The sequence below is a fragment of the Acinonyx jubatus genome, chromosome A2 (genome assembly GCF_027475565.1).
Source record: "Acinonyx jubatus isolate Ajub_Pintada_27869175 chromosome A2, VMU_Ajub_asm_v1.0, whole genome shotgun sequence".
NCBI classification, from domain to species: domain Eukaryota; kingdom Metazoa; phylum Chordata; class Mammalia; order Carnivora; family Felidae; genus Acinonyx; species Acinonyx jubatus.
In genome coordinates this window covers 56,307,190-56,333,542 of record NC_069383.1, presented here as the reverse complement: position 1 = coordinate 56,333,542, position 26,353 = coordinate 56,307,190, and the positions used below count along the sequence as shown (strand labels likewise).

The window sequence follows — 26,353 nt, the reverse complement described above, 5'->3', positions numbered from 1 at the left end:
AAAAAAGCAAACAAACAAAAAAACAAAACAAAAAATGAGATGCCAGTGCACACTTTTTAAAGTGACTAATTCCCAGATCATAGTCATTATTATCAAATTCTAGAAATGATGTAGAACAACAGGAATTCTGATTTGTTGCTCATGGGAATGCAAAATGGTGTAGCTACTTTGGAAGACGATCTGGCAGTTTCTTATAAAGTTAAACATAGGCTTATCATACAGTATAGCATTTGTGAGATGAAAACTTATGTCCACACAACAGCTTGCACATGATAGGGTATAGCAGCTTTATTTATAATTGCCAGAAAAAAGCCAAAATATTCTTTAATAGGTGGGTAGATAAACAAACATACAGCTATAGAGTGTACATCCATACAACGGAGCAACAAACACATCCATAAGATTCAGTAATAAAAATACATTGCTTACTTAAAAGTTAAAATTTTTAACCTCCTATCAGTAATTATTTTCATAGGAGTCATTCAAAAAAAAGATTGTTTTATGTTGGTGGCAATCCTAGAAACACTTTATGATTGAGTTAACCTAAAGCTGTTGATACACAGTAAAGATTTACTTCTATTCTGTTCTTTCCTCGCATCCTTACTATGTCCAACACATTTTAACGTTGAGCTTTTCTTTATGAGATAAAGTTGATGAAGTTATGTTTATAGGAACAAGTAACTGGCTTCTCTATAATTCTAGGTTTTATTCTTACCACAGAAATTACCCAAAGTTGGAGAATCATTTTCTGGGTGGCATGGGGTGGGGTAGGGTGGGGCTTGGGGATGAGGTAGTTAGGTGGGAACATAATTTTTGTTTGTTTGTTTGTTTGTTTGTTTGTTTATTTATTTATTTATTTAGAGAGATCGGGAAAGGGGCAGAGAGAGAGAGAGAGAGATCGGGAAAGGGACAGAGAGAGAGGGAGAGAGAGAATCCCAAGCAGGCTCTGTTCTGTCAGTGCAGAGCCTGGCATGGGGCTGGATCCCATGAACCAGGAGATCATGACCTGAGCAGAGATCAATAGTCAGACATTTAACTGACTGAGCCACCCAGGTACCCCATGGAAACATAAATTTTAAAAAGATAAACTTACTTTATCCGAAGTTGATTGATTTTCCATATTTTTTGACAAGCAAACAATGACTGTGACAAAAATATAAAGGTGAATATAAGAATTAACATTGTGTACCTTCCTGTGCTGCAGCTAACATAGACTTCAGAGTATTATCATGAGATACCTTCTTTGCTGTTTTAAGGATCACAAAACATAAGACCAGAATGCTAGAGTCAATTTCCCAAGGTGAAAATCGCATGCAAACTTAGTGGTGAAGACCGAGGGCTTGCATTTATGTGTAACCTGACTCTAAAAGGTTATGCTCTTTTGACAAGACCACTGTGCCACTGGGAAACCATTTGTAGAGTCTACAAATGGGAAGAATACTAGGTAAAAAACTGCAGATTAATAAACTAGAATAGTAAACAAACCATAACTGTTGTGCCTAAATAAAATGGAAAAAAAGTTGACACATTTCCTACTTATATCCTATAGGCAATATTGCCAGGCAGGTCACATTCCACACTACAAAGAGTGTAAATGCCACTGTCTCTACATTATATATGTATTATATACTAGCTTTTAAATTTTTTTTTCAACGTTTTTTATTTATTTTTGGGACAGAGAGAGACAGAGCATGAACGGGGGAGGGGCAGAGAGAGAGGGAGACACAGAATCGGAAACAGGCTCCAGGCTCCGAGCCATCAGCCCAGAGCCTGACGCGGGGCTCGAACTCCCGGACCGCGAGATCGTGACCTGGCTGAAGTCGGACGCTTAACCGACTGCGCCACCCAGGTGCCCCTATACTAGCTTTTAAATGCCCAATCATGCTGTCTTCCTATGGCATGTGCTGCATAGTTTTCTTTTTTTCTGTGAAAGATTTTATTAGCAAGGTGATTAAAAACCTTAATTTCTTTTTATAAAATAAGGACTCAACATTGGTTCTTTAACAGTAGGTAGATTCTACCAACTTCCCTTCCCTATCATACTTCCATTAATTTTGCTTTGTCCCAGGCACTGTAACCTTTCCATGTACACATCCATACATTTTTGAGTCTGTAAAGAGCAGAGAAAATGAGGAATGGAGAAATTTATAGTTGAGAATTATCCTACAGGTGATCTGGACTATTATTTCTCATAATACCTGGGAGATATATAGCCAGGAGCAAAGTTTGAAATTGCACACAGAACTCATCTTAGGGAGCCTTAACTTTTCTACAGATACCAAGACTTTCCCTGCAGACAACACCTAGTGCATGACTTAACTGTGATGCCTCAAGAAATTGAATCTACAGCCCCTGATTTTATCTTTGCTAGAGTGAGTTCTAAGTATTCCCCCTGCTTTGCATTTCTGGCCCTCAAACTAAGCTCAACTGCAGGTGCTTCTGATTAGAGCCTAGCTTTATGCCTGCAACTTAGCTTCAAAGGTTTGAGCAAGCAGGTATCTGATGTCTATGGTTGGGGAAAAAATGTCAAGCATTCACTGCATTTGTCAAGGTCCCTTTTACAAAAGGGCTCCCTAAATTGAACGCATCATTCCAGATGGCTTATGACCAATGCAGAACGCAATGCAATTAGCAACATTCATCTGGATAGAATACATAATGATATTAAAGCACATACTAAGATTTTGTGAACATTTTTCAGATCCACATCAAAGTGTTGGTTCATAATTAAGCTTGTAGTTAACTATAACCCTAAAACTTGTTCACCTTTTACTGCTGTTTAGCCATGTGTTATCCATCTTATATTTGTACAATTGTGCTAAAAATTTTTTAAACCCAAATACAGAACTTTATATTTAGCCCTGTTAAATTTCATTTTGTTAGTTTTGCCTCATCTTTCCAACTTTCTGCAATCCTCTTGAGTACTGTTTCTGTCATTCAGTATAGTAACTATTATTCCACAGCTTTGTGTCATACACAAATTGGATAAACATGCTTTTTCCTTTTCATCCAAATTCCGGATAAAAAATGTTGAAAAAGGTAGAAAGCATTATAGAATACTACAGAATAGTTTCATCTAAGGTGACATCTAATCATTAATGAATATTTTACACCATATTGATTAAACAGAATATATGTTGGATTATATTAAACACATGTTCATTCTTTTAGCTTACATGATAATGAAGATGATGATGATGAAAAGCAATAGATGAAAAGTATTCAAAGGAAAAATTTTTTATAATATGAGCATTATACAGAAAGTGGGATATGATTAAGAATTAAGGATAATGCATCGCCAATGTGTGAACACCATACTTAACAAAAAAATAAGATTGAAGAAACCCAGATCACTATCACTTACATATTAAAGATCAGTCTTAATATTGTCTACCTATGAATCTCAGAGTGTATTAAAGCGGGGGTCAGCTAACATTTTCTGTGGAAGACCAGATAACTATTTTTGATTTTGCAAGCCCCATGGTGTCTTCTGCAGCGATGTTACTTTGCCCTTGTAGCACAAAAGCGGCTATACACAACACAAAAATAAATGGGCATGACCGGGTTCCAATAAAGCTTTATTTGTAAAAACATGTGGCCAGATTTGTCCCACAGGCTATAGTTGGTCCATCTGCATATAAGCTGTTTTTTCTAAGGGCAGCAAGTAGACACGTGCATTTGCATATGGATGAAAATATTATAATCTTCCCAAACGTAAGATATATTTAGTATTTTAGAAATTTAGTGTGCTAGATACTCAAGAGTGAGAACTGTCCTATTTCCTTTTGAATTTCAATAACTTACTATGTCCTAGTACTTGGTAGTTGCTTCATAATTTTTTCCTGAGGTCATGAATAACAACTTTGAAGGTTTCTGTTCAATTCCATATTCATTATTTTTATGATCTATTAATCACAATAAATATAGGCATTAAATGTACTGTTGAAAATAGAGTCAGCATTCATATATGTGGTGGTTGCCCAGATTCTCTTTCAAGAATTAGGGCTAATTACCTCAAATACTGGGAGTCTTCTGGCAGACGGCCCTCAGCTGAATCCACCATGGGGATTACTTAGGGGGAAGAGAACCATCTCTCCAAAGACTATGCCTCCTCATGCTCCATATCCAGTGATTGGTCAACATGAAAGTAGAAGGCCCAGCCTTTCATCCTAACATAGGACAACCATAAGGTAATTTCAGCTTTATAGTTCTGTGGCTTTTATTGAGACTACATTTCAGCTAATCTCTCTCTTTTGTCAATATTTCCTCTTTCTTTCCCCGAGTGTTGATCCCAGAGGGCTCCTTAATAATCCCCTGTACTCTAATCTCTATCTATCACAGAATCTGCTCTCCAATGAATGCAACCTGAGACAATAAGAATAATATGTTTCCTTGAATTATAGCAATAGTCATATTAATGATATCCATTCAAGTTTTACCTGCCTTCAACTGATCTTATACATGGCCCAACCTTATGAAGTATGATATCGAATGCCGATACTCTTATTTTAAGTACCTGTGAACTCACTCTGTCTTTCCAAATTAGTAAAGCTCATCTATTACAATAGATCCTAAGTAACCACACCAGTTTCTTACCATTTATATTACTTCATGGTTCTCACAATTCTCCTGATTACTAGAGTGGGCACCATTTACTTATTCGTGCAGAGAGGCACTACAACCTTGCTCTAACAATTTTGAATATTCTAAATCCTCACCAGAAAAGACAATAAGTAAATCTTCAATAAGTTTATGCTTTCAAAATAGGTTTTGTGGAACACTAGAAAATACAGGAATTGAATATAAGATCAAATTCGTGTGTCTGCCACATGAATATAAAACCTAGTAATAGACATGAAGCTAATGCTTCCTAAAAAATGGGAAGTGCCCCACAGATGGTGAGGAAAATTCAGAGTAGGTAGTTAAACAGTGAGGCATAAGATGATCTAGGAAGAGGACAATGAAGTGCATTTAAAGGAAATGCCAATTTTTTCCCCAAATTACTTCCTCCCAAATGATTTCAAAGTTATAAATAAAATTACTGTAGATGTGGTTGAAATCAGAGAAGATTAAAAGAGGAGAATTTAGAGAATGGAAAGGAAATAATTTTTACTTAGCAATTTCTATTGCTAGTGATTCTGTAAAGCATTTTACATGTGCCAGTTGTTTAATTACTAACTCTCTGTGAGGTGAGTTTGGTTGATACCATTTTATAATAAGGCAACTGAAGTTCAGAGAGGCTAAATAACTTAGGGACATACAACTATTCAATAGTGGACTGAGATTCTAATCCAATTCATTCTGATGCTAAACTTTTTTTTTTCTCTTTACACTATATTGAAAACATATATAAAGCAGGCAGATTGGCCTAAAAGGACAGTAGCTTATACACTTTGTTTTAATTGCAACCCAGATAAGATGCTTTATCCATATTTTCTTCAGAGGAAGAAACATTGTAAACCCATCTCTATCTTTGGAGTTTGAACTACTGACAAAAGTATTATATGCATGTGGATTGGGTTAGCTGTGAATATTCTGAACTTTGTCCAAGGAAGGTTTAAATCCATCCAATTTATACCATTTACATTTTGGAACCAAAATACCTGCCATGCTTGTGGTGTTTCTAGAAAAATAGTGAAATGCGTTCTTTAGCAATTTGTAAACTACAGGTGTTTTGCATTTTCGATAATTCTTTCCTAAATGTTGTTGCTGTATTCAAACAAAAGCTGTAATTACAACATGGAAGTACAAATAATATGTGGATTGAGAAAGGAGAGGGTTGAGAAGAGAATTGGTAATGAGGAAGTGCCAAATGTATGTAATCAGATATGAAATTGGAGGTTTCAATTTAGGCACTAGATACAGTCCAGGCTGATTGCAAAGACAGGTTACAAAAGACTAATCAAAAACTGTTACAGACCTTAAAAATCTCATACACATTAAGACAGTTGAAGAGTAGGGAAACTGATGAAGAGATTTCTTTAGAGAGAACTGTGTTTTGTTTTTTAAAAATGTTTACTTATTATTTTGAGAGAGAGACAGAGCGTGAGGAGGGGAGAAGCAGAGAGAGAGGGAGACACAGAATCTGAAGTAGGCTTCAGGCTCCGAGCTCTCAGCCCAGAGCCCAATGCGGGGCTCGAACTCACAGACCGTGAGATCATGACCTGAGCCAAAGTCAGACACTCAACCCACTGAGCCACCCAGACACTCCGAGAAAACTGCGTTTTGAATACTACTCTCTAAATTTGTAAGATGGCAAGTTCATGTGAATACAGAACAGAGGGCTCTTAGTGTTACCACTCAGGGAGCTTCATGGGTCTCCCGAAGCTATCTGATACCTGCCAGGAAAATCTAAGGCAGAGAAGGACACCTAGTCACCTGATAGCAGTGTGAGCAATGTACTTACTATGTTGTGATTGGATTGTGCTTTGAGTGTCTGTACAGGTGAAGAATGTTTGAGTGCTTCCTGAGGACCAGATGCAGTGCATAATTATAGGCCATCTTAGAGCTTGTCCAATAGGGCCACCTAGAGGGGAAGCTGAAGGTGGCTGAGTGAGTTCTGAGACGTTGAGAATCATTGTGGATAAAATGGTCAAAAATCCTGTAAATGAGATCACCAGTAACAGGAGTCTTTGTAGAACCCATGAAAGTGCCCCATGAGAGAAGAGATCTGCTTTACTTATCCTTCATGTCATGCTTCAATCCCAGTCCAGAATGGGTCTGAAATAGCAGGTAGGAGTTGGGGTAATGTATGTATAAAAAGGGGAGAAGAAGCCAGTTACAGTCCCCATTCCTACCTCTTCTGTTGCATATAAGTAGGTAGCAGAAAGCCATAACTGGAAGAAGACAAACAAGTCTTAGCTTTGCATGGAAATTGAGTGTGGATTAATATACTTTTCTGATATTCTGAATTTATACTGTGAATTTGTACTGTGTAGTTGTATAAAAGTGAGTACAGGACTATAGGACCCACCTATAGTGGGTTTTCATCCAAGGTGACTACCATGAAAGAAAATTTCAAAGATCACTGGAAACAAAAGTAAAGATTTTTAAGTCACATTTTATGAATCATCATATGTCAGTTTATCAGGTCTATATATTTGTATAATAAAGGTAATTTCAGTGAGCTCAGAAGAAAGAGTTTGGATAGAGAAGTTGATAGGATTGGAAATTAGTTAAGTAGAGAACCATGAATATCAGGCTAAGCATCTGGACTTTATTATATAGAAACTAGGAAATCATTGAATATTGGGGCATGATAGACAACTTGACTACTTTGACAAGTGGTATTATTTTCAGTGGTGACATGTACTAATTCCAGATGAAAGATTGCCAATGCAGGAAGCAATAAAAATCTCTGGAGATGTTAAATACATGAGTAAATAGAAATAGATTCTTGTTTTGTTTAAAAAAACAACAATATTTTATGAGGTTTAAGCATGTGTGGAATTAAAATACATGACAGTAATAATACAAAAGAAAGAAGGCATGGAAAAATTGTAAGTTTCTTATTTTGTTTTGAAAAATATTTAAAGTAAAAAGTAAAAGAAATTTTAATAATTCTAAGATGGGTGCTGAAATTTCTAGAGTAACTACAAATAAAAAAAGAAAATAATGTACTCCTAAAAACCTAATAAAGAAGAAATTTGAAGAATAAAAATATTATCCTAAAGGAAGGCAGGAAAGGAGATAAAAAGGAAAAAAAAAACAAGAAATGGGGAAAATAGAAAGCAAATATTGAAATGTATGTTTAAACACATATATATCAGTAATTATATTAAATATAAATGGACTAAACACTTTAATTAAAACAAATATTCTTCTTATGGGAATAAAAACATATATGCTGCTTTTAAGAACCACACCATAAATATACAGAAATAAAAACATGTATTATACAATAAGTAAACAAGAGAAAGTTGGTATGGTTCTTCTGATAACAAATTGAACCGAGTATAAGGACAGAAAGAGTATCAGAGTCAAAGAGCATCATTATATTATAATAAATGAGACAGCAAGGGGAAAATACAATAATTCTATATTAGTATGCACCTAACAATATATCTTTTAAGAATGAGCAGAGACAAGGAGAAAGAGACAAATCCAAAACTGTGGAAAATTTAACACATTGCTATTAGAAACCAATAAAATAAGATTTTTAGAGATAAATGAGGCTATATATAGAAGATTTTAACAGCATGGTTAACACATTTCCCCTAGTTGAAATATGTGTAACATTTCTTTCAATAATTTCCAGAAATGCATTTTTTAAAAGTATATGTGGATCATTTACCAAAACATGAGGCAAGTCCAAACAAAATATGAAGGGTGGAATGCAAATACAATATATTCTCTGACCATAGTGGAATTAAACTAGAAAGCCACTACAAAAATGTAACTAGAAAATTCATCAATGTTTGAAAACTAAATGTTACACATTAGTGACACATGTCAAATAAGAAATCGCATTGGAAGTTAGAAAACAAATTGAACTGATTCATCATGAAAATATATCAAATGTGTGGGGTATAGCTAAATTTGTGATTAGAACAGCAGTTCCCACCTGGAGGATATTTCCCCCAAGGGAACCTCTGGCAATATATAAAGACAGTTTTGGTTGTCACAACTGAAGTTGTGGAGGTGTTATGCCTCCCAGTGGGCAGAGAAGCCAACGATATTTCTGAGCATGCTCCAATATACAAGGCAGTATCCCACAGCAAAGAATTACCTGGCCCAGAATGTCAGTAGTGCAATGACTGTGCAATCCTCGATTAGAGAGTAATCCAATGCCCTAAATGTAAATATTAGAAAAGAAGGAAAGATGAATATCAATGATCTAATTATACATCTGAAAAAGTAAGGGAAAGAATAATGCATTACACCCAATGAAAATAGGAAAACAAAATTGAAAAAGATAAAAGCAAAAATTAATGATGTAGAAAGTAAGTATACTATCAAGAGAATAAACAAAACCAGAATTTTGTTATTTGAGAGTGATAAAATAGACACACCTTTAGCAATAGTAATCAAGAAAAAAAGAAGGCACAAATGACTGATACCAGGAATTAAAAATATGACATCATTTTGGTGCCTTCAGTTATTAAGGTGATAAGAGGCTCTTATGAACAACTTAAAATCTATAAACTTGAAAATTAAAATAAAATTGATAACTTGAAAAACACAGCTTACCAATACTAATATCAGAAGTAAAAAAATGTGAATAAACTTGTATGTGTTAAAGAAATTAAATCTTTAATTCAAATTTTCTTTCCTAGAGATTAGAAAATGGAAGACTTACTGATGAGGATAGCAAAACATTGATGCCATAATCTAACATGGGCAATACACATACCCGCATACGTACACACACACACCCACATGCATGCACACACCCACACAAAATTAGGGTGCTGATCTCTCTAGAACATACATAGAAAATTCCTAAATAAAATATTATAAAATATTAATAAATATAATTCAGTAATATATAAAAAGAAATCACAACCAATTGGGGTTTAACCTAAAAACATAAGGTTGATTTAATATATTGAAAAATTGATTACTTAATGTAACAAACAATATTAACAGTAAAAGGAGAAAAACAATATGACCCTCATTTAAGAGTACCAGAAGCAGCATTTGATAAAATTCAACACTCATTTATGTTTTTTTTAAATCTCTTAGAAAACTAGATTTAACTTCCTTAATGACATAAAGGGTATCCACAGAAACATGCAGCCAACATTCTACTTGATGATAAAATCATTAAGTTTTCAACTCTGATATTCAGAATGAGACAAGGATATTTATTAAAACTATATCTATCCAATATATACGTGTGTGTGTGTGTGTGTGTGTGTGTGTGTGTATATATATATATATATATATATATATATATATATACTAGAGGTCTTTGCAATAATAATATGGCAAGAAAGAAGTGAAAGAAAAATTGTAAAGGAAAATTGTATTTGTAGAAAACTGAAAAAATACAGATAAGATACAGATTTTAGAATTAATAATTGCGTTTTGCATGGTCATGTCCTGTACGGTAGGTATAAATAATAAACTATAATTATTTTACTAACAGTATACTTGAAAATAAGATTTTATAAGTGATACTACTTAAAATAGAATAAAAGCATCAAATTCATAGGAATAAGAATATAAGAAACGATGTACAAAATGTCCGTACAGAAAACTATATTATTAAAAGGACTATGAAAGTCTTAATAAAGGGAGGGATTTTCCATTTTCATTGTTTGGAAGAGTTAGTATTCTAAACATGTCAGCTCTCACCAAAGTGATCGATACAGTCAATGCACACTCAGTCAGATATCAGTAGGATACTTCATGGAAATGGACCATCCGATTTCAAATTTTATATGGAAATGCAAAAGACCAAGAATAACAAAGATAATCTTAAGAAGAGTAAAACCGGTGGCGTTTCAATAACTGATATAATGATTTATTATAAAGTTAGTAAAATTAAACAATGTGATATTGGTATAAGGATGGTCAAATAAACTAAATAAATACAGAAACCAATTATTTATACATAAAGAATCCTGTAACTTAGTTCTAAGTTGCAACTATAATGTAGTAGGAAAAGAGTAATCTTCAAAATAAATAGTCTGAGTCCATTGGATATCTGTATGAAATTTTAAACATGAACTTTTTTCCCAATGTCCTAGAATACACAACTGTCAAATTTAGATAAAGCATGGACCCATAATGGAAAGTAAAATGACGAAAATTAAAAGAAGATATCAAAGGACAACATCTTTGTGGTCTTGGAGTATACCAAGTTATCTTAAACTGGATATTAAGTGCACTAAACATAACAGAAAAATGTGATGAGTTTGACCATATTAATCATTAGGTCTCTTATTTATCAAAAACTACCAATTAGTGAAAACCGTGGAGATGGTAATTGCTATATATGTATCCAACAAAGAATTCATATCCAGGATATAAAATTATTTGTACAAACCAATAAGAGAAGTACAGATAATCCATTTTTAGAACTATGCAAATAACTTTCAGAGTCATTTCACAAAACAAATATCCAAATGGCTGATAAACATATAAAGTTGTTCAGTCTCAAATATATCTGGGATATGCAAAATAAAATTAAAATAAGACATTACAACACAGCTTCCAGGGTGGCCCCCATTTTTTTTTTTATATGATGAAGTATATTAAAGGATATGGAGTAAATGAAACTCCTACAGAAACTCTTCAGTCGGTTAGGCGTCCGACTTCGGCCTAGGTCATGATCTCGCAGTTTGTGAGTTTGAGCCCCACGTCAGGCTCTGTGCTGACAGCTCGGATCCTGGAGCCTGCTTCAGATTCTGTGTCTGCCTCTCTCTTTGCCCCTCCCCTGCTTGCATTCTGTCTCTCTGTCTCCCAGAAGTAAATAAATATTTTAAAAAAATTGTCGGTGGGAATGTAAATGAAACTTTGGCAATATATTTTTAAGCCGAACAATTGCATACTCTGTGATCCAGTGATTTAATCACTAGATATACATTTACCAGAAATACAAACAAATGTACATTTAAAGACATGTTCAACAATGTTCCCAAAGTGCAGTTTGTAATATGTAATACCTAAAAGCCATTTGAATTTGATTTAACAGGAGAATAGATACATATATCATGGTTTATGTAGGCAGTGAAATACAGTATGACAATTAAAGAAAGAAAAAGCCGCACAAAGAACATGAATAACTTTCATCATTATAATTTTGAGTGAAAGAAAACAAAAATAGCATAAATTTCACGATTCTATTTCTATAAAACTCAAAAATAAGCAAAACAAATCTGTGGCAATATAGCCTGGAGTAAAGTTTGCCCAGTAGATGGTCAGGGGGTTGGTCTGGGGTTGGTCTTGTTGAAAACAACTGGTCTATAGATTGGGTTGACAAACTTTTTCTGTGAAGGGTCAAATAGTGGAATTTCACAGCTTCGTGCACCATAGGGTCTCTGTTGTGACTGCTCAACACTGTTGTAAGGAAGAGAGCAGCCATGGAAATATGTAAGCTAATGTGTTACTATGTTCCAATAGCATTTTATTTACAAATATAGGAGGCAGGTGGGCCATATTTGTCCCATGGACCCGGTACTGCGACCCCTGCAGTAGATAGAAAATTGCTATACTGAACTTTTCAGTCAATGATGCTCCCTGCAGATCAGTCTGTCCATGCTTTTCTGCTATTTTATAAGCTTTGGCTTGCACCAATAGCAGTTTCAAACATTCCTTAAATTTAAGGTTCCATTTTATTGCTCTTTAAATTTCAATCTGTTGCATAGTCTGTTAATATAAAAACAGAATTTGTGCAGCTAAATTTGCGTAAGAAGATTAATTTCAAAGAAAGAATTTTTAAGAAATCTAATGTCACATTAAAGAGAACCATCATTTCTTTTTGCACATGTGATCTACAATACCAAAATTTTAAAAAAAGTGCACTTTGCCTTTTATAGACCTTTTGCTAATAAACATAAGCCTGTATTCCCAATCCTTCCATCTGTATTGTGAACATGGATCAAGTACAGAATTACCTAGAGAAATTGAAATAAAATAGAAGACCTTTGGGTCATGGCAATAGTGTACTTCCTTGCCCCAAGAGGAGGTAAGGAACGACTTCTTACGTTTAGATTAGCTAGGGTGGGAATTCACTCCCAACTTCTATACTCCTGTGATCCTTTGGCAGAGGATTTTTAACATTAACATTAACATAAAAATATAAGTCCCAAAGGTTAATTATAAGCAGAGTTGTCCTTGGTAGGAAATATCTTTCGTTCCAATCATGAAAAAAAAGTGCATAATGGTGTAATAAAGCTGTTTGGGAAAAAGATAATGGTCAGGTGCTTTTTCTGTACTCTTGGGAGAGAATATGACTGTTGGAAAGCAGGCGTGGGAGCTAAGATGCCTCTTTCCCCCTCATCTTACCATGACTTCTTAGTGTGCTCCTGTGAAATTACTTTAACCTTTTCCATCTAAGGTGATGAGTTTGCAAGAGCATTGCCTTTTACTCAGAGGTTCCAAGAGGCATTATTAACTGTTTTTCTAAAAGGAGTTCTTTGTGCATCTTTTTTTTAAGCATCTTTTAAAAATTGCCTATTTATATGACTTCCCTTCCTTCTCAAGATTTTGATTGGCCTTTTCAAGTACTAAGTAGAAAAAATATATAGTTTTAATTTCATCAAATATTTATTTGTGGCACAATGAGAAAATGGACAACTGAACAGTTAATTTTGAGGCTAGATGGATTTTCTTTTGGCTGCAAACGAATGCTCTTTATGGGTTCATGGTTTCTGGGGAATTTGGCTGCAGTATGAGTTTTGTTTCTTGAAACTATTCATACAGTCTTGATGTACACATGTGTGAAACATTATAAGAAGACTTCTCCTTTTGGGGTTGGGAACAAAGAAAAATTACCAGAAAACTAGATAAGGAAACTGAGGCTCCCATTGGTGAGGTCTGAACTGAATAACCAGCCTATATCCTTTTGTTCTTCAGGCATCTGAGCACTTTTAGGAGGCCCCTCATCCTTACTGACCTAACACAACCATACCTAGGCTAGCATTTCTAATTTGATCATAGATCCAAGCGTTATGTCTGTAAATGGAAAAAAATTTGAATCCACAAACCAATTTATGTGTCATACCTGATAGCTTCTTAGACCCTGAGACTCATGGTTGCTCTTATTGATGTCTGAAAAATAGTAAATTTGGAGCATCTCTCTTTTATCTTTCTTAGCTTTGTAAAAACCACTCAAATGACAAGTATCAGGAAATTGAGTCAGAGGTTAAGTGTTCTGAGCATTCTAAGAAAAGGAGCTATATAAATGCAAAGCATTCATATTATCATTATTGAAACACATTTCCTCATTAACCTCCATTTCCATGCCAAGAAATGTTCTTCAAAATGCTCATTTTATCTTTGACCTTTTTGCATGCAGACCATGGCAGCCACCTAGTAAAACCCTTGGTACTGTGCATACTGCTTACAAATATTTCATTATGAATCAAGCTTTTCAGCTGGTAAACACAGAAAAATGAAGCATGAAATAAACCAACACTCTAAACCAAAACATAACTAAAGCAAAAGTGAAAAATCTCAAGCCAGACTTCACAAACCAAATAAGAGTTTAAATTCCCTGTCCTGTAATAAAACCCAGTTTATTGGAAAGGGGCAGCCTAGTTTTAATTCAACCATGATCATTTATTTAAAACACATAATATCTCTAAGTCCATGAAGAGAAAGGCAGTAGAGAATGGGGGTAATTTTACTTTTACTCCCACTCAAATATAAAGACTACTTGCCACCCTATTTGTAAAATTTGACTATAAGAGATGATATTATATTAGCTAGTAAATCATAGGGCATATAGAGATTCAATTTTAAGATTGCATTAGCTTGCTTACAATTTATATTATTACTTGCCAGTAAAAGAAAAAAAATAGAGACTAGCAACTTGGTCTGAATTCTTCTAGTAAATTAGGGGGTTCCTTTATAGCTCTTGAAGACATTAAATAAATGAGTTGACAAGTTACTGATTTTAACACCTCTTCAGAAATAAGTGAATTTTTAAAGTGATTCTAAAGGACTAGTTATAGGCAAATTTTGAAGGTAGAAGGCAATAATTAACTTAAATGGAAAAATAGAACATCAGCAAAAATAGAATAGTCTTTGTACATGTTTTCTTTAATTTTGAACATTTGTTGTATTTAGGATGATACTTAGCTCTAAGCAGTTGATTATTGTAGTCTATCTCCTCATTTTCCTCCTGTGTTCTGTAACTCATTCTCAAGCATCAGTATTTTCAGCATACTGATGATTCAAGTATCATCATTTTAAGATTAATATACAGTAAGTCCAAAGGAAGTTTAATTTACATTATAACAAAGAAATATGGGACCAATCCTTACTTTACAGTATTTTCTTTTTAGGAAAAAGTGTAAGTTTAAAATGGAGATATAGGATAAAAATGTTATCCATACAGCATTCATTCAGTCATTCATTCATTCATCACACATTTAGCACTTACTGTATATGGAAAATGTACCACAAACATTCTGTGTTCAGAGGCTTTGACCAGTGACTAAGAAAAATCACTCAAATCTCTTTTCTCAGTATTATAGGAAGAGATTATTCTCTAAGGTCAATTGGTCTAAGGTTCTAAAAATATGATTCAGAATATATTGAAACATTTCCTCAGAAGTTGTTTTTTGTTTTGTTTTGTTTTGTTTTACCTAAATTGATCTTGTTGGGGAGTTGATACTTAGAGAAGGGAACATTTTCTATTCTCATCATGTGTTCATGTGTGTGTGCATGTGTATGTGTGTGTTTGTGTGTGATAACCCAACAGCTTGTACACCTGTTTCTGAGATTTCCTGACTCCCTTACCTGATTTCATAATGTTTATTTATTTTTGAGAGGGGGGAGGGACAGAGAGAGGGAGACAGACAATCTGAAACAGGCTTCTTGTTATCAGCACAGATCCCAACATGGGGCTTGAACTCATGAACTGTGAGATCATGACCTGAGCCAAAGTCAGACACTTAACTGACTGAGCCACCTAGGCACCCCTCCTTTATCTTATTTTACATCATATTTACAGTTAGGTTTTTTACTATTAACATGGAATTGTTAACACATACTACCATGGCTTAAATGACTCTTGTTTTCTATGAGCATTTTATATATACCAAAGACTACAGCCTTACAAGCAAGTTTCTGGAATTCTGAAATGAAAAGCCAGATAAGTATAAAGGGACAAAAAATATCCAAGCATGTTTTCACACCATGATTTAATCATCCAGTGGTGTCTGAGAATAAAAGGGATACTCGTAATAGTTATGTCAAGACAACAATTAGAAAGTAGGACCTTAGCAAACTGCCGTATATGGTTAACAATTTGTATCACACATATCTTAAGCTTCAGAAAGTTGCATGTATGTGTAGGTGCCAAACTAATGCATAGCCTAGTAAAATCCAATTGCTTTGAATAGGGTAGCATTTCAATTCAGTGAGGATGCTGAAAAATTATCTAAAATTAAAGGTTATTGTTAACATATAGTAACATAAGTACTTTTAACATCTCTGAGGAGTAAGTTTTGTGCAACCATTCTCATCCTGCCTCCACAGGAGCATCTATTACTGATGTAGGTATGAAAGACTGCCTTCACCCTCTGTTCAGAAGTCAGCACCTTTACTGAGCACTCCAGCCTCTACTGCTGTAACCTCTGTGATTTTTTTCCCCTTGGTTTAGGCAGCATCACATTGCTATGCTCAAGTCTTAGTCATTAGTGTATCATAACTGAGGCCAGGTAAAATTACTAGTAACATTTTAATTCTTACCCTACCCAAGCATACCTTGACAGTTATGAAAAAAATGTTTGTGTAAGTCTCCTTCGGGATTAAACTTTAAATTAACCTTAAATTAAATATACTTGAAGAGATGGTATTTGCCCTGTTATTTGTGGAAAGTCAAATACTAACCACTCAGATCTTCTAGGGAATATTTAAATATTCTTTCTTTATAGCCAGCCTAAGATCTTTAAAAAGTCAGAATGTGTATATATTATTCATAATATACTATTATATATAATTATAATTATATGTATATTATATAATTATAAATTATTATATTGTATATATAAGTATTATTATAATTATATACATAATATTCCCTAGTTTTCTGTTCATAAGATGTTTTTATGAAAATGGTTTTCATTCATAACTTTAAAGATTCAAAACATTTCATATCCTGGGATCCCCCAAAGTGATATGGAGTCTTTAGTCTTTCTAGCAAACTCAAAAAACATGGATCCTTCCATTACTAATGATGCATTTTTCTGATTTTTATCTGAAAATGATTTCCTTGAGCATACTTGTCACAGACCCCCATATTGGATGCAGTTTTCTTCAGTTTATATTATTAGTTTGTAAAGTTACCTTAAAATGCTATCTTTAGGGGTGTCTGGGTGGCTCAGTGGGTTAAGCACCCAACTCTTGATTTCAGCTCAGGTCATGATCCCAGGATTGTGGGATCGAGCCCCACGTCAGTGTCTGTGCAGAGGAGGGAGCCTGCTTAAGATTCTTTCCCTCTCTCTCTGCCCTTCCCCTGCTGTGCTCTCTTTCTCTCTCTAAAAGTAAAAAATAAAATAAATTTTTTAAAATGCTACATTTATAAAATTATCTTGTCGACAGCATTTGAAGACCCAGAACCAGAAGTATTGTATGCTTGATTTGTACATTGGATGGAAAAAGTAGATGATAGAATCCCATTACAGGAAAACAAGTAAACTGGATTGTCACTTTAAGAGATTTCTTATGGAGGATTTATTCTTTAGCTTGTTATGATTTCTTTATTATAGAAGCAGCTGTACTTGTTATCGCACTCTGCCACATCATCAGTCATCTAGCTACTGCAGAGAATTCCCCCGGCAGAACAGGACATTCATGAGTTTATATTACTGCCATAAATTCTTTGGCTGTAAGTTTTTATACAAATAATCCCATGTCTCTTGTATATATTGCACCAATTGGTTAATAACATGATCTCTACCCAGGGATTTCTGGAATGTTCTATCTTTTAAAAATAATTGCCGGAGAACATTTTTTACATACACTAAAAAATATTCTAAATGAGATTGGGCATTCTGAGGACATCTATATGATGAGAAAATATGATTTTCCTTAATTTTCCATTTTAACCTGGTGAGCTTTCATTTAGCTGCATGACATGAAAACAACTATTTACAAAAGGGGTATATAATAAGGTTAGTTAGGTTTAAAAAAATAAAAATATGAGGTAGCTTTTCAAATGAGAGTGGTGAGTTCCTGGCTGTGAAACTCTTTTCACAGTTTCTGCATCACTTTTCAGAGCTCAATAATCTCTATAAAGAAGCCCAGCAGTTTCATCATGCCAACCATTAAGTACTCGCCAGATTATATGGCTATTAACAAATTATCCTCACAATAGAAGTGAAAAGAGTGCTAAGCACACCATTTGGTCCATGTACTAAAGCCTAATGGTACTAATCTGATTTTCTTTTACCTCCTTTTTTTCCCTGACAAATATACTAAGGTAAAATATTTCCCACAACTCTGAAAGATGGAAGTATTCTTCACTGGATTTTCTTTTATCAGTGTCTCCTATGTTTTTGTGAGCTACATTTCTTTCTTTTTTTAAAATTTTATTTGTTGAGAGAGAGAGAGAGAGAGAGAGTGCAACCAAGTGGGGGAGGGGCAGGGAGAGAGAGAATCCTAAGCAGGCTCTGTGCTATCAGCACAGAGCTTGATACAGGGCTCAATCCCATGAACCATGAGATCATGACCTGAGGCAAAATCAAGGCCTGGAGGCTCAATTGACTGAGCCATCCAGGTGGCCCTGTGAGCTCCATTTCTGATTGTAGTAAATCATTGACTGGGTCTCAGATTTTAGTGATGAAGTTAATATTATCTGAAGAACCACAGGAAATTTTTCAAAAGGGAACACAGTTAAAACATAAAATACATCAATTTATATTTGGGAAAGAGATAGTTTGGGATTAGTGTTTATGATGTAAAGTGATCTTTTTAACCATCATTATTCCAATCCAGTCAGTTTTCCAACATGGAAAATATGGTCAACTAAAGTGAAACTTCTAATTGCTCATATACTAGCCTCAGTACCATGTTCTTCTCATACAAGTATATTCAACAGCTTACATTTAGCTGCAGTTGAATTCGAGTTTAAAGTACGCCTACTGTTGAAATAAAAAAATGAGGTCACTCCAATAAATATGTCCTCAAAGTCGATATAAGTGGATTATCAAGTTATAGATTCATGTATAGTAGGATCCCATTTGTAGGGAAGAGTCACACGTTTGCTTATGATTACAATATTTAAGTATACCTACAAAAATATTAATTGTGGTTGTTTATAGGCAGGAAATTTGGAAAGTGAGAATAGTGTAAATTATAATGTTCACTTTATTTACTTTTTGAATTTAAGTGAATCAGGTATGAATGAAAAAAATTAAAAATAAGAAAAAAAGAGAAAAGGAAAATGATGTAAACTCAAAATTAATCTTTATCAAGAAAGGTATATTTATTGTTTTTAATTCTAAGCTATAAAAATAATATGGTCAATTCTAAAATAGAAATGAGTTAAAGAAACATTTTAAGATTTGGTTAAGAAAAGCAAATAAAACCATGATGAACCATAGATCATTTCATTCATGCAATATTTTAATAAAATAAATTGTCCAGCTTAATAATTTACCTTAAAATAGAGAATAATATTTTAGCGGTGTTGTAAATTTTAAACTTTAGTCAGGATTTTAAAAGTAAGTATTCTCCATCAAAATAGCATTTTTATTTTTTTTTTTAGTGGTCGCAAGTATGCCAAATAAACATGATCTTTATGAGTGGAATGATAATTGTTTTTAAAGCTGAAAGAATCTGTCTTTTTAGATTTCAAACTCATGAGGTTTATGCTACATATATAAAACATCTGTTAAAAGAAGTGATAAAAATCAAGAGAAAATACATATGAACTGTAACCAACTACTGCTGTCTAACTATATGCCTGGACCCAGGGATGATAGAATTACTTGCCGTGTTTTGGGAATAAGCGTGATAAAGATAACCGTAAGTGATGCCATTTGAGAATTATAATTAGTAGAATTTTCTGTCCAACAGTTGGAACATTTCAGGGAGATGTTGAGTTTTATAATTTAGAACAAACTGGGAGGCATAGATGGCACAGGTCAAGAGCATATCACCTCTCAATTACTGAGCATTCTTTTCAAACTCAGTGGGCTTTATCACACTTTTTGTTATCTGACCGCTGTAGAAGATTTTTTTTTTTCTGGAATATTCCATGTCTGATTTTCAGACATGAATAATTTAGACCAGAAGTTTAATCAAAACATATTTGCTATGGGACAAATTCAGAAAATGAAGGGGAAAAAAGTTGAACAACAGGTCTAGGTTCTAGTTTCACTTCAGCCTCCATGTGAAATTTTGGCTTTAATTACTTAATCATTCTGGGCCTCGAAACATGAGATATATATATATTTTTTACCAAATGCGTCCTAGGGCCATTTATGGTTGCCATATTCTCTGTTTCCAAATTCCTTGAAATGTTTCGCTCATGATAAATGGGTTCATTTAGATACCATATCCTTTATACAGCAGGCATCATCGACCTTTCCCTGAGAGTCCAGGTGCTTCCTTTTCTTTTTTCTTTATTTTAGCCTGTCCAATGAGTATGCAGAATAATAAACTACTCAATTTTCAAATTAAGGATGGTACTTAACAGTCATCCTTTGATCACAAGGAAGAAGTGATCAATCTTAGACATTACACAATGGGAAATTAATTTATCTCAGCCAGTAAGGGTAACATTTTAGACATATATGTTATTATGTGTGTATTTGATGGGGTAAGAATTCACTTTGAACAGAATAATACAGCCACATTGTGAAGATCTGACACAGGACGAACTGGAAAGGAGCCTGCTTCCACAATCTAATTTCTTTTTTTTTTTTTTAATGTTTATTTATTTTTGAGACAGAGAGAGACAGAGTGCAAGTGGGGGAGGGGCAGAGAGAGAGGGAGACACAGAATCTGAAACAGGCTCCAGGCTCTGAGCGGTCAGCACAGAGCCCGACGCGGGGCTCGAACCCACGGACTGTGAGATCATGACCTGAGCCGAAGTCCGACGCTCAACTGAGCCACCCACGCGCCCCTACAATCTAATTTCAAAGTCAATCTTATTCTATGATTGTCTCCAGGAAGAAAATAGAGTACTCCAATAAAGTACCTCTCTTAATTCTTCTCTGACACATACTATTTATCCAGTTGTTTGGGAATCTCTGTATTCAGAGAAGAGAGGAGGTCATATATCAATAAAGCAAATATTTCACTGACATACTTTTGAATTTTCACACAAGCTAACTCCAAGACATATAGATAACCTGTCTATAGATATGTGAGAATTTTCTATTAATCAAAGAAAAATCATTTTTAATCAACTCATGTGTTCATGTATTTGTGAACTCATTCAACAAATATTTACTGATCAGCATTAGTACCACTTTTCCTTAGTGCTAGGGGGTCAATATGATAATGAAGAACACACAGTCACTGCAGTACATGAGCATACAATTGAGAGAAGATAAAATGTCTGTATGTGATAATTTTCCAAGTCATCATGTGGTAAATTCCAGAAGATGAATTATGTTGAAAAAAAACTTACTTTGGCTGTGATAATCACATAAGTCTTCATTGGGAAAAGTTCCTTTTTGTTATATAAAGGTCCATTTTGGCAATTTAGCCTATGTTTCCCTTAATAACAGTATTTATTGTTACTTATGATCTTCTAGGTTAATTATTATATGGTTATTAAGTAGGAACATGTGTTATTATCTCAGCTTTGTATGTAAGTCTAAGGGTACTGGACAGATGGCATGGTGGTGGAAATGGCAGAAGAGATTTTGTATCTTTCCAGATCACCATGTAAAAACAGACAGAGCAATGACAATGCAAACTCCCCAATCCGTGTACATTCATAACAAAACTGGGTAAGAAGTTTTCCTACAAACTCTAAAGACCCCAATTACAAGCAGGTGGTGATAACCCACCAAAAGCCACAAGACCTTCAGGATATCAGCATCTGTATGGGAGAAAGCAGAAAGAAGAAACAAGACATGAGATAATGCTGAGAAGAGGAGAACCATCTAAGAACCAAACTCGGGGATGTCTTGATGAGTTTGAATCTGAGTGAAAAAAAAAATTATGAATTGTGCTATCATGGAGAAAAATGTGCTGAAGTTGGGTTAAGAACTAATTGACCGTTTTCTACACTAGGGGAAATCAAGTTATAGCTAAAATGAAAAAAAAAGTAACAACATTATGTGGTTTAGAAATATAGAAATAAATGCTAGGGGCACCTGAGTGGCTCAGTCAGTGGAACGTCTGACTTCGGCTTAGGTCATGATCTCCTGGTTTGTGGGTTTGAGCCCCACGTCAGGCTCTGTGCTGACAGGTCAGAGCCTAGAGCCTACGTCAGATTCTGTGTTTCCCTCTCTCTGTCCCTCCCCTGCTCATGCTCTCTGTTTGTCTGTCTCTCTCAAAATAAATAAACATTAAAAAAAAATCTGGTAAGAAATAAATGCTGGCTAAAAGAGTTGAAAGCAGGAACTGGGGTAATGTACAATGAGACAGGAGGCTTCTATTTCCCCCTATAGCCTCTGTAATACTATTTGATTTTTTGAACTATGTATGTATATTGCTTTGAAGGAAAAAATGTCTATATTAAAAGTATTGGCAAGAAAATAAAAAAAAAATATTGCACTGGTCTAAATGAAAACTGAATATAAATTTTTGAAAGTAACATTTGACTGCATTTTAATGTTAATATTGAAATATAGCAGGGGTGCCTGGGTGGCTCAGTCAGTTACGCATCCAACTTCAGCTCAGGTCATGATCTCATGGTTCATGGGTTCAAGCCCCACATTGGGCTCTGTGTTGACAGCTCAGAGCCTGGAGCCTGCTTCAGACTCTGTGTCTCCCTCTCTCCCTCTCTGCCCCTTCCTAGCTTGCACTATGTCGCTCTTTCTCTGTCAAAAATAAGTAAAACATTAAAAAAAAAGAAATACGGGAAAACATCAGGGAGAATTTCGGTTAAATCCCAACTCCGTCCAGAGAAAACAACACATGCTGCCTTCACGCTGAGCAATTTTGGCTGTAGTATGTGTTCTGAAAATAGTAGTATTCTCTTCTTTTCTTAACAAACACTGAATTTATTTTGATGAAGATTTCTGCCTGTGGAATATTTCTGAAATATATGGCAATTTTAAAAATTCATTAGAAAAAGTAATCGAGATAATGATGAATATCAGTTCACAAAGATGTCACATTCACCTCTTGTTAGATCATCAAAAAATACTGACAAACCTGTCTTCATATGGCCAGCAAATGACTTGTCATAAAATTTAAAAAGTCAAGCCTTAGTTCCAAGTGTTTTGACACAGATTGAGTGATATTAGAGTTTCTCCAAAAGGGAATTCTAAGAATCAACCTAAGTGATAAAACTTACTTAACTAGAACATTGGTTAATTGTTTAACCCGGTAACATTAATATCTTCCTTGATATTTTTCTTAAAAATTGTTAAAGTTGAAATAGAAAAAAAATTTTATAAACCTTTCCATCTTTCAGCACATCTAATATTTTATTCCTCCTTTCATAACCTAACACACTGATTTGTCAATACTTCAGTTCTGAAACTTTGAAATTGCTGTTAGAGATTGATTGATAATTTTGTGAGCAAGTAAGGATAACTTCAAGTATACATAAAGTATAAAGTAAACTCAGTGAAGTGAACCCTGGTGTAGTGAATCCAGCCACTTTACAAGCACTCTGATGAAGAAAGAGAATATTACCATACTTCAGAAGCCCACACAGCACAATAGATTATTTTTATCTGGTTTTGAACTTAATAGAAATGACAAAATACAGCTTATACTTTGATGTCTGGCAGGCTTCTTTTGGCTGCCATTGTGTTTGTGGGATGTATAGTTGTCGTATGCAGCAACAAGTTGTTCTTTTTCATTTCCGTATAGAACTCTGTTCAATTAGTATGCCACAATTTACTTAATCATTTGATAGAGATGTAAGTTGTTTGAAGTTTTGAGGTGTTAAAAGTAGTGCTGCTATGAGCTTTCTTTTGCGTGTTCTTTGGTGACAGGTGGGTACATACCTGTTAGATATATACAAAGGGGTAAATGACAGGGTTGTGAAATATGCAGTTTTCCATGCTGTACCAATGACCACTAACAGTGACAGTGTATGAGAGTTTTAATTTCTGCACCAACTTACCAACACTCCTCAATTTCAATATTTAATTTGGCCATTTTTATTTATTTTATTAATTATTATTTTAGATGTTCTATTTATTTATGTTGAAAGACAGAGAGAGAGAGAGAGAGTGCGCAAGTGGAGAAGAGTCAGTGAGAGAGGGAGACAGAGAATCCCAAGCAGGCTCTGTGCTGGCAGTGCATAGCCCAATGGATGAACTGTGAGATCCTGACCTGAGCTGAAATCAAGAGTGGGACGCTTAACCAACTGAACTACCCAGGCTTCCCTTAATTTGGCCATCTTAAAAGATGCATTGGCATCTTTCTCATCACTACTAAGCATGTATACTTTTGCATGTATTTATCAATTATTTGAAAATGATCTTTTGTTGTTGACATATCAATTTAAATTTCAAGACACTTTTGAGTTGCGTTTTTTCATTGATTTGTGTGAATTCTTTGAATATTTTAGGCATGATAAGTAATGCATTGTTTTTCTTCAGCCTATTTTAAGTTTATTTCTTTGTTTTTAATTTTTGGAGGTTTTCATGTGTCTGGCAGTGGCTATTATTATTATTATTATCATCATCATTATTTATCCTCTTTGGGGTTCACTCACCCTCTTGAATTTAGAGTTTTATGTCTTCTGCTAAATTTGATATTATTTGATATTTTTTTCAGCTCCATACTTCCACCTTTTGGGATTCTGCTGACCTAGAGGTAAGATTGTTTTTTCTTCTTAAACACATCCTTGAGGTTCTATCCATTTGTTTTAATCTATCTTCTCTCTGTTTTTCAGACTGAATAATTTTTATTGATGTATCTTCAAGTTTACTAATTTTTTCCTTTCCTCTTGATTCCTCCAAGTGAGTTCTAAAAAACTTTGTGGTTATAATGTTTTTAGTTCTTAAATTTTTATTTGCTTGCTCTTTATATCTGTTCTTTCTTTTGTGAGGATTTCTATTTTTTCCTATGTTTCAAGAGTGTTCATAAATTTTCATTGAATTATTTTTCTGGTAGCATTTAAAAATCCTTGTCAGATCATCTGTGCCATCTCAATGTTGGTATCTGTTGATTGTCCTTCTTTATTTGAATTGATGTTTGATGTATGATTATTTTCTTTTTATTGTATCCTGGACATTTTCAGTATTATTATGAGACTTAGGTTTCTATTTAAAGCTCATCACTGACAAACCAGGATGGTAATCTGGGCTGTATTCACACAAATAATCTCTGCAGATAACCCCTGGCCAGCAAGATATAGAACCCCAGCTATCCTTAATGCTTATATGTGATTGTAGTCAGGGTCTGCCCTTAACAGCCTCTCTGCATGCCCATTGGTTGAGAAGGAAACTGTCTCCTTACTGCCATCTTGGAATGGTGGTAAGTCTGTTTACACATAAAGCCTCTATACATGCCCACCAACCAGGAGACAAAACTATCTCTTCACTGGACAGGTGAAGTGGAAGTCAGAGTTCTGCTCACTTTAGACAGCGAAGAGCAGGTGTAGTCAAAACTTAGTACTTCCAGGGCTGAACGTCTACCAGCCTTACAGGTAGAACTTTAAAAAAGCATAGCGCGTGCGTGTGTGTGTGTGTGTGTGTGTGTGTGTGTGTGTGTATTTTTGGTTAGTGCCTATGGTATAGCTAGGCTGCAAAAAACCTCTTTATCAACTAAACTGGGATATGTAGGAGGAAAAAAAACCCAAGAAATTAACAAATAATAACAAACCAGCACAAAATAGGAAACTCACTCCTGAGTCCTGGGGTCTCAAAAGAGCCCAACCTTCTTTTTCATCATATTTCTAAGTCCTCTAATGTTTGTTTCGTATATTTTTCCAAAGTTTATATATATATACCTAAGCAGGATAAAATAGGGTAAAATATGTCTACTCTGTTCTTCCAGAACTAGAAGCAAAATGGTATCATTTCTAAGTTTCATTTTCAGATTATTGCTAGTAAACAGAACACAGTTGACTTTGTATAGACCCTTTCACTGGGGATTTGCTAAGTTTAGCTATAAATTCTAACACTATTTCCTTTTGCATTTTCTACATTAAAAATATGTTATTGAGGTTCCTGGGTGGCTCAGTTGATTAAGGGTTTGACTCTTGATTTTGGCTCAGGTCATGATCTCACTTGGTGAGTCTGAGTCCTATGTGTCAGATTCTATGCTGACATCACAGAGTCTGCTTGGAATCCTGTCTCTCTCTCTCTCTCTCTCTTTCTGTCCCTCTCCTGCTCTCACTCTCTCTCTCTCAAAATAAATAAATAAACATTTAAAAAAGATATTATCCATCAATATTTGATTTTCTTTTTGAATATTTTAAACTTAATTGCCATAGTATACAGGGTTTAGTAAAAGCTTTATGTTTAGATTTGTCAGGTAACTTTTAATATGTGATTATTAAACATAATATTTGCTATAAACTTTTGCTTAATACTCAACCACAGTTAAAAAAACTCTTTTAATTTCCTCTTTTGCTATGAATTTT

The 26,353-nt window shown here is 34.5% G+C and overlaps 1 long non-coding RNA gene across 1 annotated transcript in view; it reads left to right on the top strand.

Moving 5' to 3' along the window:
• LOC113603079 (uncharacterized) overlaps positions 1-25,391 on the top strand; it is a 55,977-nt gene extending 30,586 nt beyond the window's left edge. Inside the window, exon 3 of the long non-coding RNA XR_003424639.2 lies at positions 24,541-25,391. This is a non-coding gene — a long non-coding RNA (uncharacterized LOC113603079). The remainder of the gene's footprint in view (positions 1-24,540) is intronic.
• The last annotated feature ends 962 nt before the right edge of the window (positions 25,392-26,353 follow it).